Genomic DNA, 18,636 nt, shown 5'->3' with positions numbered 1-18,636 from the left:
ATTCTGTGATCTGTTCCAAGAGATTTGGCAATTTCTCCTATCTTTAATTGCATTGCCTGGAGGGTAACCAGAAATCCTTTTTTAAATGTCTCAATGACAAAATAAAACTTAGCTTTATCTTCTTGTATATTTTCTCTCCCATTAGGTACTGTAAATTACTTGGTTGATACTTTAAAAACATGCAGATAATGCTCTAGCAAGAAATATTTGCCCAATTTGTAATGTTTTCATCTTACAGATCTGTGTTATGCTCTTTTGAACCCAGTACTTTCCATTTCAATGTTGCATCCCAATATAATAATTTTTACGAATTTTGGGCTACAATTATGGTTCCAAATTAATTTAAAATTCAATCTTGTTTGGATACCAATTTGCAAATAACCTAGCTGAGTACACAATTAGATAAATAAGCACCTACACCTACAGAGTTAAGTTCACAGGCAGGGTGGACCACATGGCAACTTATTTCTTTACCAAGTTTTGGCATTGAGGCTGCAAATGAACCTTGGATTATACAAGGTACCTCAATTTCAAAATGTTAAAATGTGGAGACAACGTATTTCTGAATCAAATAAAAATGTCCTTCACTAAAATCTGCTGATTAAATTCCTAAAATTGCAAAGAATCAATAAACATTTTGAACACTTGTTGCTTAAGCTGTGTAACAAAATAATTTCATTTCACATGCATTAACTTATGCATATTGTAATTAAAACTTTGATATATAGCTTCAGGCTGTAAACATATAGATATCAGTTATAAATATTCACATTTTATTGAAATTCATTCTATTTCTCCTCTAAATCACTCTGATTATTCCTTCTGCCCCCAGGCTACCTTTCTTTTTGGTTTTAAAATGACTAAATAAGTAACTCCTTTAAAGGATCAAACCTATGTCATTTCTTCTCTGAGAATCATAACCAAACAAATCATATTTGTATACCTTCACTGTTATATTAACAATTAAATAGGCACAACAAATAAGACTATAAAACTTTTATTAGAGTAACTAAGTTATCACTCTCTAAGCATTTGGTTTCTATGGTTTAGTAGTTATGGGGACAAGCAATTATAAAATTATAGTGATATGTTGTTAATTAAATGGCTCAGAATTAGAGGAAGAAAAAGCCCAAATTATCAGGTCATCACTAAAAAGGGGTTAACTAAGTTTTATATTTACAATTTTTTACTCAATAGTAAAAATGCACTTAGTGAAAAACATTTCATCAAATTTAAGTTCTATTAATATTTTTTAAAATTTTTATTGGAGTATAGTTGATTTACAATGTTGTGTTAGTTTCAGGTGTACAGCAAAGTGAATCAGTTATACATACACATATATCCACTCTTTTTTTTTTTTCTTAGATCTTTTCCCATATAGGCCATTACAGAGTATTGAGTAGAGTTCCTGTGCTATACAGAAGGTTCTTATTAGTTATCTATTTTATATATAGTAGTGTATATATGTCAATCTCAGTCTTCCAGTTTATCCCTCACCCCTTTCCCCCCAGTAACCATAACTTTGTTTTCTACATCTGTGACTCTACTTCTGTTTTCTGAATAAGTTCATTTGTATGCTTTTTTTTAGATTCCACATATAATCGATATCGTATGATATTTTTCTGTGTCTGACTTACTTCACTCAGTATGACAATCTCTAGGTGCATCCAGGTCATTGCAAATGGCATTATTTTGTTCTTTTTTGTGGCTGAGTAATATCCCATTGCGTATATGTACCACATCTTCTTTATCCATTCCTCTGTTGATGGACATTTAAGTTGCTTCCATGTCCTATTGTAAATAGTGCTGCAATGAACATTGGGGTGCATGTACCTTTTCAAATTATGGCTTTCTCTGGGTATATGCCCAGGAGTGGGATTGCTAGGTCATATGGTAGTTCTATTTTTCGTTTTTTAAGGAAACTCTATACTGTTCTCCATAGTGGCTGTACCAATTTACATTTCCGCCACCAGTGTAGGAGGGTTCCCTTTTCTCCACACCCTCTACAGCGTTTATTGTTTGTAGATTTTACGATGATGGCCATTCTGACTGGAGTGAGGTGATACCTCATTGTAGTTTTGATTTGCATTTCTCTAATAATTAACGATGTTGAGCATCTTTTCAAGTGCTTTTTGGCCATCCGTATGTCTTCTTTGGAGAAATGTCTATTTAGATTTTCTGCCCATTTTTTGACTATTTGTTTTTTTTGATATTGAGCAACATGAGCTGTTTGTATATTTTGGAGATTAATCCCTTGTCGGTTGCTTCCTGTGCAAATATTTTCTCCCATTCTGAAGGTTGTTTTTTTGTTTTGTTAATATTATTTTTGAAGTTACAAAACAAAAGAAAATCATAAACAAAAACTACTCTTAACACCGATTGGACTAATTCATGAATGTTAAAATTGTCAACAGTCAAAATTGACTTGAATATAGAAACAGTCTTTAAAATATATCAATATAAGCCAAATAATTTCCAACTCTTGTAGGTTTATTTGATTGTAATACATTGTTTTCCTGATTCTTTTTATGCTTCAACATGGCCAGACAGGAAATAAAATCTTTGCATTAAATGCAATGCCTTTACCAGTCCAACCCAGGGCAGTTCAAAAAAGGGTCAGTCATTCTGAAGGAGCCTCCCAAAAGAAAATTGAAAATATTTAGGTAGTGGAGCTTTTTCCTAAAAGTGTAATCAAATTTGGCCATAATAATGACCAAATAATTTCCCCAATTATATATAATTTCCAAAAATGGTTGTGTTAATGTACTGACTGCATTGGCAAAGGGGTGTAAGATGGTAAAATGCAACCTGTAGAACCAATTGACTCAAAGCTTGGCTCTGATCAACCAATCAGATGATACTAATTTCCTTTTGGAGGAAACAATACTGAGTAAGAATTAAAGTCACAGGCTATTGAATCAGATTGCCTGGTTTGAATGGTACCTTCACCAATTATTAGCTGTGGGATCTTGAACAAGTTACTTTAACTCTCTATCCTTTAGTTACTTTAGTTGTCCTTTAGTTACTTAAGGTAGGTAAACAGAACCTACCTTATAAGGTTATATGTATGAGTAAATCATTTAACACATGTAAAGACCCTAGAATAGAACCTGGAAAATAGTAAGCTTTTGATAAATGTTAGCTACTGATGTTACAAACTTAATGTGAATGTCTTGTTTTCTAAACTGGTTAATAAACTCCTCTAGGGCAGGGACGAAGCATTAATTTTATTTTCATTTCTGGTACTAGCACAGTAGATATTCAGTGAATACCTGTTAAATAATAACACAAAAATGCATTATATTATATCTCAGAAGAACATTATAGTACTAATTAGAATTCAGAATCTGATGACAAGGATTCCATGTGAATCCTTCAGAATAACTTAATTATACCAAAGCAAATACCTGTAGGTAAATTACATATACCCATTTCTTCAAAAGCCTATAGATATGTTTAGACAGATATTATTTTCATGAAAGACCGTGCTGCCAGCTTTAAATAGAAAGATTCAAGATCAGCATTTCCCAAATGATTTTTATGATGTTTTATGTCTTTACAGGGCTTATTGTCTGTAAGATTTTTTAGCTTTATGATTTAATTTATATGATATGATATTTAACGTAAGTATACTCTGGATCTTGTGAAAACCATCTTAAACATAAGAATGGCTTCATAAATTCAGTACCCAGTTGGTGTTTATAAAAATAGTACAAGGAAGAGCTTTTAATTGTCAGAGTCTAATAAGAATGTGACCATTTACATGTAACTAGTGAGGTGTGCCAAGTGAAGGCCAACAATATCAGTGTATTGACTAAACAAGGTATTCAAAGTAATTCCACAGACAAAAGTTATGGAGAATTGAGTGATCTCATAGTCATTTCAAACTAAAAGTAGTCCTTGTTTAAGAGAGTCAGTACCATTTTCAACCTCAGAAAATTATTTATTTTGAACAAGGCATTCATTCATTACACCAAATTAATTTTCTTAATGTTAGTTTATTTGCTTCATAGTCTTTCTTATACAAGTACATAAGAAAATTATACTTATTTCTGTGTTTTTACATATTTCAGTAATATCACAGTAAAGAGTAACTTAAATGACCATTAGCAATATACAAGAGTGCTTTCCCTTTAAAATGGTTCCTTACATTACTCATATGAGAAATATTGATTAAGATGATAACAAGGCCATTAGCATGGGAAACATGGTAGTGGCTAGAAGGAATTTAGCAGTATTTTATAAATATCCAATAGTTTCTGGACAATGAGATTTTTACCTCAGTTATTACTCTCTTCTTTAGAAGAAGAATTGGCAAAAGCAACATCCCTCAAAAACCATAGTCTATGGGCCAAATCCAACCTGCTGCATATTTTTGTAAGTGAAGTTTAATTGGAACACGGCCACCCCCATTCATTTATGTATTATTTATGACTGCTTTTGCCTGACAACAACAGAGCTGACAGAGACTACAAAGGCAAAAATATTTACTATCTGAATCTTTACAGAAAATATTTGCTAACTACAACTCTAGAATTTTCACTTTTTCTTAGTATTAAATATATCTTAAAATATCTTCACGGGACTTCCCTGGTGGTCCAGTAGTTAAGACTTCATGCTCCCAATGCAGGGGGCCTGGGTTCGACTCCTGGTCAGGGAACTAGATCCCGCATGTCACAACTAAGAGCCGCATGCCGCAACTAAAAGATCCTGCAAGCCACAACTAAAGATCTTGCATGCTGCAACTAAAGATCCCATGTGCTGCAACTAAGACCCAGCACAGCCAAAATAAATAAACAAAATGAATAAATATTTTTTAAAAATCTTCACATAGCTCCATGGAACAGAATGGAGAATTAAAAAATAGACCTACACAAATTATGTCCAACAGATTTTTTAACAAAGTTGAAAAAAACAATTCAATGGAAGAAAGATAATCTTTTCAAGAAATGGTCTTGGAGCAACTGGACATGCATGGGCCAAAAAACAAAACAAACTTCAACCTAGACCTTAAATGTTATATAAAAATTTTTAAATTAATCACAGGGACTTCCCTGGTGGCGCAGTGGTGAAGAATCTCCCTGCCAATGCAGGGGGCATGGGTTCGATCCCTGGTCTGGGAAGATCCCACATGCCGTGGAGCAACTAAGTCCATGTGCCACAACTGCTGAGCCCACGCACCACAACTACTGAAGCCCACATGCCCTACAGCCTGTGTGCCACAACTACTGAGCCCATATGCTACAACAACTGAAGCCCGCGTGCCTAGAGCCCATGCTCTGCAACAAGAAGCCACTGCAATGAGAAGTCTGTGCACCTCAACAAAGAGTAGCCTCCACTCACCACAACTAGAGAAAGCCCACACACAGCAATGAAGACCTGACGCAGCCAAAAAACTTTTTTTAATAAATAAATAAAATAAAATAGCAAAAGTCAATTTCTTAAAAAATAAAATAAGTTTAATCACAAACTTAAATGTAAAACATAAATCTGTCAAACTTTTAGGAAAAAAACATAAAAAAAATCTTCAAGATCTCTAGCTATAGGAAGAATTCTTATACTTGATGCCAAATGCATGATCCATAAAAGAAAAATTGATAAATTGGACCTGATCAAAATTTAAAACTTTTTTTCTACAAAAGACTCTGTTAAGAAATTTAAAAGATGAATTATGATCTAGGAGAAAATATTTGCACACCTTACACAAGGACTAGTACCCAGAATACATAAAGAACCAAAAATAAGTATCTGGATTATACGAAAAAACTCTCAAAACTCACCAGTAAAGAACAATCCAATTAGAAAACAGTCAAAAGACAAACAGACGTTTCACAAAAGAGGATATGTAAATAGTAAATAAAATTTGCCTTCTATATACCACTAAAAAGGATAAATTGATGACATGGGAAAAGATGTTCAATATGGCTTGCCATTAGAGCAATGAAACTTAAAACTACTATGAGATATTACTACACACCTACCAGAATGGCTAAAATTTAAAATGGTGGCAATAGCAAATGCTTGCAAGCATGCAGAGAAACTGGATCATTCATACGTTCCTGGTGGAGATGTAAAATAGTATAGCCACTGTGGAACAGTTTGTGGGTTTCTTATAAGGCTAAACATGCAACTACCATATGACCCAGCAACTGCATGCTTGTGCATTTATCCCAGAGAAATGAGTACTTATGCTAATGCAAAAACCTGTAGCCAAAAATTCATAGTAGCTTCATTTGTAATGGATAAAAACTGGAAACAGCTTAAAATGTCCTTCAGTGGGAGAAAGATTAAACAAACTATGGCTCGTACACACCAAGGAATACTACTTAGGGATAAAAAGGCAGGATTGATATATATACAACAACTTGGATAAATCTCCAGGGAATTTTACCTAGTGAAAAAAAAGAAAAAAAAACAACTAAAGTTTTATACTATAAAATTCCACTCATATAACATTCTAGAAATGGCAAAAGTATAGAGATGGAGACCAAATTCATGGTTGTTAGGGATTAAGGAAGAGGAGGAGGAGCTGGAGTGGTTTTAAAAGAGTACAATCGGCAATAGATACCCTTGTACTGATGGAACTGTTTTGTATCTTGACTGATAGTAGTTCCATGAACAATTACATGTGACAAAATTGCTTACATCTGAATACACACACACATACACACACACAAATGAGTACAGATCTTCCTTCCTTACGATGGGGTTATGTTCTGATAAACCCAACATAAGCTGAAAATATCAAAATTCAAAACTGCATTTAATATACCTAACCTACTGAACATCATAGCTTAGCCTAGTCTACCTCAAACACGCTCAGAACATTTACATTAGCCGGCAGTTGGGCAAAATCTTCTAACACAAAGCCTATTTTATAATAAAGGATTGAACATCTCATGTAATTTATTGAATACTGTCCTGAAAGTAGAAAACAGAATGGCTGTATGGGTACAGAATTGTTGTGAGTGTATCAGTTGTTTGCCCTGGTGATCGCATGGCTGATTAGAAGCTGTGGTTCCCTACTGCTGCCCAGCATCACTAGAGTATCTTACCACGTATTGCTAGCCTAGGAAAAGATCAAAAGAGATTATCATACTAAGTGAAGTAAGTCAGAGAAAGACAAATATCATATGATATCGCTTATATGTGGAATCTTAAAAAGTGATACAAATGAACTTTTTAAAATAAATTTACTTATTTATTTATTTTTGGCTGCACTGGGTCTTTGTTGATGCGTGGGGGCTTTCTCTAGTTGCAGCAAGCAGGGGCTACTCTTCGTTGCAGTTCATGGGCTTCTCATTGTGGTGGCTTCTCTTGTTGCAGAGTACGGGCTCTAGGTGTGCAGGCTTCAATAGTTGTGGCACGCGGGCTCAGTAGTTGTGGCTCGCAGCTCTAGAGTGCAGGCTCAGTAGCTGTGGCACGCAGGCTTAGTTGCTCTGTGGCATGTGGGATTTTCCCAGACCAGGGATAGAACCTGTGTCCCCTGAATTGGCAGGCTGATTCTTAACCAATGTGCCATCAGGAAGTCCGATACAAATGAACTTATTTACAAAACAGAAATAGAGTCACAGATGTAGAAAACAAACTTATGGTTACCAGGGAGAAAGGGGGTGAGGGATAAATTGGAAGATTGACATATGTACACTACTATATATAAAATAAATGACTAATAAGGACCTACTGTATAACACAGGGAACTCTACTCAATACTCTGTAATTATCTATATGGGAAAAGAATCTAAAAAAGAGTGGGTATATGTATATGTATAACTGATCCACTTTGCTGTACAGCAGAAACTAACACAACATCATAAATCAACTATACTCCAATAATTTTTTTTTAATTCAAAGTACAGTTTCTACTGAATGCATATCCCTTTTGCACCATTGTAAAGTCGAAAAATTGTAAGTCAAACCATTGTAAGTCAGGGACCATCTGTACGTGCAAAACTGGAAAAATCTGAATAAGAATGGATTGTATCAATGTCAATTTCCTCATCATGGTATTTTTACTATAGTTTTACAAGATATCATCATGAGGACAAACCAGGTAAATGGTACATGGGAGCTGTCAGTATTATTTTTTTACCACTTCATGTGAATCTTCAATTATCACAAAATAAAATTTTAATTAAATTTTCTTAAAGCTTGCTCCATAGAATAAAAGTAACTTCAAATATTGCTCCTCCCCCTTTTTTGAGCAACTTTCTCTGTGAAATTTTAATATATAACTTATTCGACAAATATGCATTAGGTATCCACAGAACTATATAATGACATCGTATCGATACTAGGCACGTAGGAATGAAAGTAAGACTTAATTTTGACTACAAGAGAACACTTACTGAGAAGATAGTAATAGCCAGTTTCCAACTGAAAGTGTCTTCGAATTAATTACACAAGTGCTACAAAATATATTAGAACTTTGTTGTGTTAACTACATGACTCCCAGATACTATAGAAGCTTATTCTAAATGCTTTAGACAGAGCCTCAGAATATGAGCTCTGGATTCAGAATGCCTGAGTTTGAAATAAGTCTTTGGGACCTACCCGCTGTGATAACTTAGGAAAGCAAGTTAACTCCTGTATGCCTCATTTTCCTAATGTGGAAACTTGGGGTAATAAAGTATTCATCTTGGTCTTTGTGAGGATTATTTAATGTAAAGAGCCTGGAACAGAGTAAGCACTGAATTGTTCTTGTTGTCATAAGTAGTAATGAATGTAAAAGAACAGAATAATCCCATGTTCTCAGCTATTACTAAAAATTAAGAAATCATATTTAGATGATTCAACTGAAGCAAAAACAAGCACGTATTTAGACATTATTTAGTTGGCTTTTGCTATTTTTAAAGACCCCTGATTTGTTAAAATAAATATGGTATACTGTAAATATTACAAAAATATATGCTGATTGAATTACTACTGACCATTGAACAATGTGGTGGGGGGTGTTAGGAGTCCCCACCCTCTGTGAAGTCAAAAATCCAAGTATAACTTATAGTTGGCCCTCTGTATCCATGGTCCCTCCTTAACTACAGTTCCCTATTGGTGGATTCAACCAACCTCAGATTGTATAGTACTGTAGTGTTGACTATTGAAAAATCGGCTAAGTGGACCTGTGAAGTTCAAACCCATGTTGTTCAACGGTCAACTGTACTCTTAGTTTCTGGAGTTGTAGTTTACATCATTGTCTTTCAGACATACTTATTTTAAATGATGAAAAATGAACTGAAATATTATGAAACAGATATTCAAGTTTAACCAATGAAATATTTTTTACATGAGATCTTGAAAATGATAATGCTACAAGTAGAAGGTCACTGTTCACAAAAATAGAGAATGTTAACTTTAACACATTTGGCAGAGAAACATCTGGATTTCTTTTTTATCTTAGTATGAATAATATCCTTGAGCTGGCCCCATTACAGCCTGATGCCATTTAGGGTGCCTAGCAGATGTTTTCTGCTTTCCTTCTTATTTATTTTTTCCTTCTCACTATATTAGTTCCCTTTCTTTCCCACTTTCCAGCTTATAGAATTCTTTTTCCAGAGAAGTAATATGTGTCAATAAAATATGTAATAGAACCTGACAATACTTCATAACATTTTTTATTTTCAAAATTATTTGAAAATCATCATTACTCCTATTATTTTATAGGTTAGTAAAATGTGCATTTTATTAAAAGAATTGTGTTACCTGTGCTGGTCACATTATTTTTTAATTTCTCCTTTCAAATGGCAGGTACTATATAAAAGTTGCTATTTTACTTGTCATACCAAGTAGATATGGTAAAGGCCTATTAGGCTCCTAGTTGGCTCAACCACTGTATAAAATTACTCCCTAGGGTATATTTTTTAATGCTGTTTCCAGACTGGTTTTGAATAACTGAAGTATTCACACTTCCCATGGGAAGATATTTCATAGCATGACTTTAGTATTAGAACACTTTTCCTGAAACTCTATTTAAACTTTCTGTTCTTGTATTACAATATGATCTTATTTTCCTTCAGTCCTCTAAACACAATCTGCTTTGATTTTTATGAATTCCTGACTCATTTATCTCATGACCAACTGAGTATTTTTTCATTAATATTTCCCATAAAATAATTTATATTAATTCAGCTATTCAAAGAAATGGAGAAAAGCATAAGCATATATTATTCAGAACCATAGATAATTGATCAAATATATAATTTTTAAATGTCTATTAAATGATATCTATTAAGCTGACTCACTTTGAAGACTTTAAGGAAAGAAAATGTATGTTATAAATTAGTAAAACATTGAATTAGAAACATTGGTAGTGGGACTTCCCTGGTGGCGCAGTGGTTAAGAACTTGCCTGCCAATGCAGGGGACGTGGGTTTGAGCCGTGGTCTGGGAAGATCCCACGTGCTGCGGAGCAACTAAGCCTGTGCACCACAACTACTGAGCCTGTGCTCTAGAGCCCTCGAGCCACAACTACTGAGCCCGCGTGCCACAACTACTGAAGTCCGTGTGCCTAGAGCTCGTGCTCCACAACAAGAGAAGCCACAGCAATAAGAAGCCTGTGTACCTCAACGAAGAGTAGCACCCACTCGCTGCAAATAGAGAAAGCCTGCGCAGCAACGAAGACCCAACAACGAAGACCCAACGCAGCCAAAAATAAATAAATAAATGTACTTTTTAAAAAAAGAAACATTGGTAGGACACAGAATGATTGAAAAATTATGAATAATTGGCCTATCCCCAGCCCTGGACATTAGCTTAATCTTAAATTATCTGAAGGCAATTGTTCTATATATTGTCCTAAGATTAGCCAAGAAATAAATGTACCCTTTCAGTCTTTGAAATTTTGGTGAATATGACTGATACGAATAAGACAAATAAATGTATAAATAAATAAAACTCAAGTATAACATTATGATATATAAAATTTAATGCAAGCACATTGGATTTGGTAGAAATAATGGTGACCAAATAAAATTCCCAATAGTATGAGTTATAAATGATAACATTTTATGCAGACAAAAACTAATAAATGGATCAACTCTTAGTTTAAAATTTTTTTTTTTTTTTTTTTTTTTTTTTTTTTTTTTTTGCGGTACGCGGGCCTCTCACTGTTGTGGCCTCTCCCGTTGCGGAGCACAGGCTCCGGACGCGCAGGCTCAGTGGCCATGGCTCACGGGCCTAGTCGCTCCACGGCATGTGGGATCTTCCCAGACCGGGGCACGAACCCGTGTCCCCTGCATCTGCAGGCGGACTCTCAACCACTGCACCACCAGGGAAGCCCTAGTTTAAAATTTTATTTTAAAAAATTATTAATAAAAATAACTTCAGTAAATTAAAAATGAAATGGCAAAATTGTGAATGGCTAGCTGTGAAAGAAAATTGGTCAACAGATTATACTGACATAATGACATCCATCCAGCCAAATATATTTTTATTTTCCCCCAAATATTTTCACCAAAAAAAAATCAATTTTTATTGTAACTCTGATTAAAATATTTTACTTTTGTGAATGAAAAGCAAAATGATCTTAGAATCAAAATCTAAAGTTAAATACCTATTTGCTGAAAACAGATCAAAATATTCTGTATCTATATTTAAAACATAATAAAGACCTTCTGATTTTTAAAAATAAAAATAAATTATTTTGATAAGACTTGGGATAGATCAATTATTCACTATTAATTCATTTAATAAAAATTTGCTGAGGGACTTTTACTTGGCAACATGTGCTTAGTTATAAGAAGCAAATTGCTGTGAATATGGATTTCAAAATCTGTAAAACTTATAGAGAATTGTATACTGTAAATACAGTAAAGCTTCTTAAATAAAAATTGGACATACTTTTACATGAATGCTTCTAAAAAGTGTACTAATATATTTACAAGACTTTATGGTTCGCAACATATTTTCAAAATTTTTTTTCAATTGATCCTCCTAACAACCTATTTTTAGGTTAGAAAGCATGTGAACCAGAGAAGTGAGGCAATATGCTCAAGCTATATATTTGGATTCAATGTCAGGTCTTCTTACTCCAAATTTAGGCTCTTCTCATTACTTGTTTTTGATTACTATATTGATATCCAACTACTTTTTATTATATTCCTTAATTTTATTTTTCTTATATATTGATAAAAACAGCTTATATAAGCAATTTAACAAAATTTTAGAATTACCTTTGGGAAACAAACAGAAACAAAACAAAAATAAACATTTCCTTACTTTTCAGCAAATCAAATCTAATACACATTTTACATTGAATAAAAGAGAGTGAAGTTTGTGTTTTCAAAACGCAGCAAATTGAATTAAATTTTAAGAGAATTAAATATATTTTCTAAAACTACTGAGCCAGATGAAAACAAAGGACCCCTTCCACTACCTACAAGATTCTCATATGTTTTCAGACCATGAAAGATCATATGCTGTAAGATTTTTCCTTAATCACCACACACACACACACACACACACACACACACACACACACACACACACACACGTCTTGTTCCCCTCCAGTATTCTATACTGGTTCTGTTTTGGGAGGTATCATTGACTATTTAACCTGTAACTTTCAGATATGAGAACTCACACTTGAACTGGATCATATGGTGAGTATAGCTTCACGTAGGAGGTATAATTTGTTTGGAACTTTAAAAATGTATCAGTTTTTTGTTTTTTTTGTTTTTTTTATTTATTTATTTTTGGCTGTGTTGGGTCTTCGTTTCCATGCAAGGGCTTTCTCTAGTTGTGGCGAGCGGGGGCCACTCTTCATCGCAGTGCGCGGGTCTCTCACTGTCGCAGCCTCTCTTGTTGCGGAGCACAAGCTCCAGATGCGCAGTCTCAGTAGTTGTGGCTCACGGGCCTAGTTGCTCCAAGGCATGTGGGATCTTCCCAGACCAGGGCTCAAACCCGTGTCCCCTGCATTGGCAGGCAGATTCTCAACCACTGCGTCACCAGGGAAGCCCAAAATGTATAAGTTTTAAACAAGGAGATATTAGAAAAGAGAGAATGAATTAAAGAAAACAAAGCATTACAGAAATCACAGGATATATCAGGGCAAGAGGAAGTAATCCAGTTTGACTCATGTATAAGTCAGGCGAAATGTATTAATGAAGGATAGAGACCATGGTGTGAGGATCCTTGAATGCAAACTCTCCACCCTATACCTAAAAACTTAACTATACTTACACTGATTTTTACATCATTTCTTTCAGACTCCAAAAGAAAAAAATGTAATACTCTCTCCATGTATGAACAAATGCTTCATCTAGTTATTGATCACATCTGACCACTTCCAGAATCTTGTTTTATTAGCTATTCCCTATTTTTCTTATATTTTAGCCCTCTATTTGTCTACCAGCTTGTTTCTTCACAAATTATATTCATGCTCTAATCTCCTCCATTTAAAATAAACAAAGCAATCCATAAATATTCTTCCTATATTCAGACTTTCTTTGGAGCTACCATCCTGATTTTGAAAGGAATCTTCTCACAGGAATAGTTCACCCCTTCTTTGCATCTCATGTCTCCTGTCCCACAGCAGGTAGGCTAACACTGTTCTAGCAGAGGTCACCATCCAGGATACTAATTGCCAAATCCAATCGATTTGTCTGAGTTGTCTTCTCAGTTAATCACTCTGCAGAATTTGACACTAAACTATTCTATTCCTAAAAATTGTTCAGTTCTTGTGATACATGGCACTATTCTCCCCATTCCTTTTTTTTAATTTCAACTATCATTTATTTAAATATATATATATATATATATATATATATATATATATATATATATATATATATATATATGTGCCTCCTTGGAAGGAACACTGGTAAACCAACTAGTGTCATGCTTGCTTTGAATCTCTGCTTTCCTTCCCTGGGAGGGGTAGAGGGTTGAACATCATTCAAACTACGTTATTTAACATCAGAGAAATCAACAACACTCCCAGCTCACCCCCTCCTCACCAGAGTCATAATCGGACACCATTTTACCCCTCTTGCCTCCAATCCAGTGTACTGCGCGGGTAAAGCTGCTGCCTTTTTTTTTTTTTTTTTTTTTTTTTTTTTTTTTGCTGTACGCGGGCCTCTCACTGTTGTGGCCTCTCCCGTTGCGGAGCACAGGCTCCGGACGCGCAGGCTCAGTGGCCATGGCTCACGGGCCCAGCCGCTCCGCGGCATGTGGGATCTTCCCGGACCGGGGCACGAACCCGTGTCCCCTGCATCGGCAGGCGGACTCTCAACCACTGCGCCACCAGGGAAGCCCGCTGCTGCCCTTTCTTTACTCACATTCTGGGCTCCACACTTTACAGTTAGCCTCATCATGCTGGTAGGAGAACTGTTAACAGACTTCCTAAATCTGGCTGGTAGCACTCAAAGCATCTTCAACATGTATCCTTTGCACCAGTTGTAACACAGTGGGCTAGGAAACAACAGGCTCAACCCTGGGGCCAAGCATGTCCACACTCTTCTCCCCTGGGTCGTGCCTCCAGCGTGGAGCTGAGGGAGGCCTGGTGGCTTCAAAGGAGCATGGTGGGGCGGGGCCCGGGCCACACCTGCCGCCTGCATTTGTGGTCAGAGAAAAACCTTCTTGACCACAATCACCGCCATCTGACTCTGGGAAAAAGCAATAAGTTTTCACATCTCAACAGTAAGTGAATCTCAGCTTTACAGCTCAAATTGACAGCATTAAAGTCTACTTTCTTCTTGAAGAAATAGTATGCTACCGGCTGTTGGTGAGGGATTGGGGTAGGTAGGGCATATGAAGCAGCTGCGAAAAAAACCCAAATCAAACTTTTCATTACGCGGCTGGCCAAGCTCAGGGCCATCCCACTGTCTCTGCGCAGAGCTGGAAGGCAAGTGACTCTCCGTCCCTGCCAGTGGGCCCCATGACAGGGCCTCAGCTGAGCCCAGCATGTCCCTGGCAGGTGAGTGAAGGGACACATTACAATAGGAGGCCCAGCTCCTGTCGGTTCTCACCTGCCCCCACTTCCCTTTCCGCTGACAGGATGGCCAAGCCCGGGTTGCCTAATCTATCACGAGGCCCGGCTCCTCCAGAACATCTTGAGCCTTTAGAACATGGTCAAATTGGATTCTACACATTCACTTAAATAGTAAAAGTAGAATTTGGAAGAATAAAGAGGCTGACACAGTAGCACAACATGGTTTTGGTTTAAGAGCAGCTTAAAAATGAACAAAAAGGAAACCTTTCATGCAGACACATCAGGTGGCATAAAACAGTCGGCAATTTAATACCGTGGGAGCACCGTTAGCCATTCTCTCACTCTCCACTTGCGGGCCTGACTGTGCCCCAAGGGCAGCATTGGCTCTAGGGTCACAGCTCCAAGCCTCTGGCCCCCGGGCAAAAGCCCTTTCTCACCATCCTCCAGCTGACCCCTCCTAAAGAAAAGCCCAGGTCTCAAAAGAATGACCAATGCAGGTGCCCTCCGTACAGCACTTAACTACCACTTTCACTCCCTCCCCAACCAGTTGAGATATAAGATGCCATCTGATTGGAATATGAAAATTAAAGCATTTCTCTAATAACACAGTACCATTGATGATATCTCCATAGATTTTCTAGTCCAAATGTGTGTGAATATATAATAAACTATATGAGTATATAATATATATAATTTCTATATATTTCTATAAATTTTATATATATATATGATACTTTCTATAGCCATGACCACGCCATCCCAAGCCTCAAGGCAGTGTACAGATCGTAGCAAAGCCTGGGAGCCTCTCCTCGCAGGGTGCATGGGGCTCACTTCATAAGCCGCACAGCAGTCCAGTCTGTCTTTTCATCAGTCCTCCTCTCTTCTCTTCGCTTCAGCTTGGTTTTATGCAAACAATGACTCTGATGGATTTGCACTTGTGCTAGTGCTTGGGAAAGGTCCATGCAGGAATGGGCACAGTCACATGATGAGTAAGATGGCATCATCCCCCAAAATAAACTAAAACAAAACAAAAATTTAAAAAAAAACAGAACAGGACTAGAAAACTCAATTTTTTGGATATATCTAGAAAAGGGGACAAGAACAGTAGTCGTTTGTTCTCCCCATGGAGACAGGAATGAAGAGGGAGGAGGGGAGGGGGAGTTGATTTCTTCTGTTCACAATAGAATGGTTGGAGGGGATTCTTCAGAGTTTTTCAGGGGAGGGACCCAAATGTAGTGCCCAGACTGGTCCTCAATGATTTCTTTGATTTTGTTTTAAATCTCTTCCAGTGAGTCACCCTGTACAATGGCTGTGAAGTATTCTTCAAACTCCTGCTCCAGTTCCATGGCTTTGTCATAGGTCTTATTTGCTTGTTCATACCTCTGCCTTCAGTTCATTTCCATAAGCACTTCAATGGACTTGGGCTTGATGAAAATGGCAATGGGATAAAGTTGTGACTGCTGCAGCCTCTTGATAGCATTGCCAGAAACATCTAAGATGCAGTGCTTGCCCCTCTCCCCAACTCCCTTCACTGACTAGATGCTGGTCCCATAGAGATGATCATTGAATTGGCCTGCCTCAATGAACTTGTCCTGAATATCCTTCTCCATCTGTTCTCGGGAGACCACAAACTGGTAGTCTTGCCGATCCACTTCATCATCACACTAAGGCCAGGTAGTATGTTGTACACAAAATCCAAATTTATGTGGGAACTCCGAAATCAGGTCATCGTTGACTCTGTCCTTCATTGGGCCCAGGATGATGACAGGCCTTGCATAGTGAATTTCTTGCTGTGTCACTGGCTCATATGACAAAATAGCATCCTCCTGTCCTTTGGAACTGCTTTCACTGTCACTGGTGTTGGACGTCACTCCCTATTACTGTATGCTGCTCTCCTATACCATGTTTTCTTTGCTCTTGTAAAATGAAAACCTTTGAGAGAGGTGGAAACTCTTTTTATGTTTCGTTTTTTTTTTTTTTTTGACATCTTTATTGGAGTATAATTGCTTTACAATGGTATGTTAGTTTCTGCTGTATAACAAAGTGAATCAGCTATACATATACATATATCCCCATATCCCCTTCCTCTTGTGTCTTCCTCCCACCCTCCCCATCCCACCCCTCTAGGTGGTCACAAAGCACCGAGCTGACCTCCCTGTGCTATGTGGCTGCTTCCCACTAGCTATTTATTTTACATTTGGTAGTGTATATATGTCCATGCCACTCCCTCACTTCGTCCCAGCTTACCCTTCCCCCTCACTGTGTCCTCAAGTCCATTTTCTACATCTGCGTCTTTATTCCTGTCCTGCCCCTAGGTTCTTCAGAACCAATTTTTTTCTTTTTAGATTCCATACATATTTGTTAGCATATGGTATTTGTTTTTCTCTTTCTGACTTACTTCACTCTGTAAGACAGTCTCTAGGTCTATCCACCTCACTATAAATAACTCAATTTCGTTTCTTTTTATGGCTAATACTCCATTGTATATATGTGCCACATCTTCTTTATCCATTCATCTGTCAACGGACACTTAGGTTGCTTCCATGCCCTGGCTATTGTAAATAGTGTTGCAATGAACATTGTGGTACATGACTCTATTTGAATTATGGTTTTCTCAGGGTATATGCCCAGTAGTGGGATTTCTGGGTCTATGGCAGTTCTATTTTTAGTTTTTTAAAGAACCTCCACACTGTTCTCCATAGTGGCTGATGGACCTGCTAGACACAATCATCCCCCTCCTGGCATGAAACTTCACGTTTTTCAGTAGAGCCCTTTCTTTCTTTTCCACCCTCTTCTTACTGGGGATCACACTGATTTGCTCACTTTCTCCGTGTGGGGTCACCAGTTTCACCTGCCACCACTCATCATCAGAGGCGTTAATGACAGTAGACTGTCACCAAAGGAGAAGCTGAAGCCTTGGCTTGGCAGGCAGCGGTCCCAAGTCTGGTCATAATCAAACAAGGCCCTGACATACAAGGACCTCTTCTCACTCATTTGCAGGGACCAACCCAGACCCAGAGCTCATGCTGCTGTTCATCATTTGCTCTTGCAAGTCATGTATCTTCGATTCAAAGCGACTGTATTCTGGTGCCAGGTGGGAGTCCAGGTCTAGTGCTGAGAAAGTGTCAGCTCAGGCCGGCCCCTCTGTCTCTCGCGGAAGACCACGGACCTAAAGTGGGGCATGTCGGGGGAGGGGAGGAGGAGGGGGAGGGGGATAGGAGGAGGGGGAGGGAGGAGGAGGAGTTGCCTAAGCACACGAGGCAGGGCGGGGGGAGGAGGAAGGAGAGGAGCCCGCCACCCTCTGCCTCTCTCCCCATTCTTATACTGCTTCCTGACCACTTTTTTTTAGTCTCATTTGCTGTCCCCTCCAGGTCCTCCTTCGTGACTTACCATTAAGTGAATTGCAGTTACAAAAACAGAATATGTATTATGACCCATTTATGATATATTTGTATATATAAATATTTAAGAGTATGCAAGTACGAGTTGTGTCTGTGTAAGCTAGGTCTAAATATATATATATATATATATATATCAAAATGTTAGTAGGCAATGGAGATATTCTGGGTGAATTTCACATTAATCATTTCTATAGTTTTTTAATGCTTTTGCAATTATCATGTATACATTTTAAAATTGGAGAGACAATTAAAAATTCACCAATAATATTTATGTGCTGTTTAATTATACTTGTATATTAATTATTCCCTC

General features: G+C 37.1%; 1 pseudogene; it reads right to left on the bottom strand.

Moving 5' to 3' along the window:
• Positions 1-16,100: 16,100 nt before the first annotated feature.
• LOC101287557 (disks large homolog 3-like) lies at positions 16,101-18,084 on the bottom strand (annotated as a pseudogene).
• Positions 18,085-18,636: the final 552 nt, after the last annotated feature.

The sequence above is a fragment of the Orcinus orca genome, chromosome 8, assembly GCF_937001465.1.
Source record: "Orcinus orca chromosome 8, mOrcOrc1.1, whole genome shotgun sequence".
Classification (NCBI taxonomy): domain Eukaryota; kingdom Metazoa; phylum Chordata; class Mammalia; order Artiodactyla; family Delphinidae; genus Orcinus; species Orcinus orca.
This window is presented reverse-complemented; position numbering and strand designations above follow the sequence as displayed.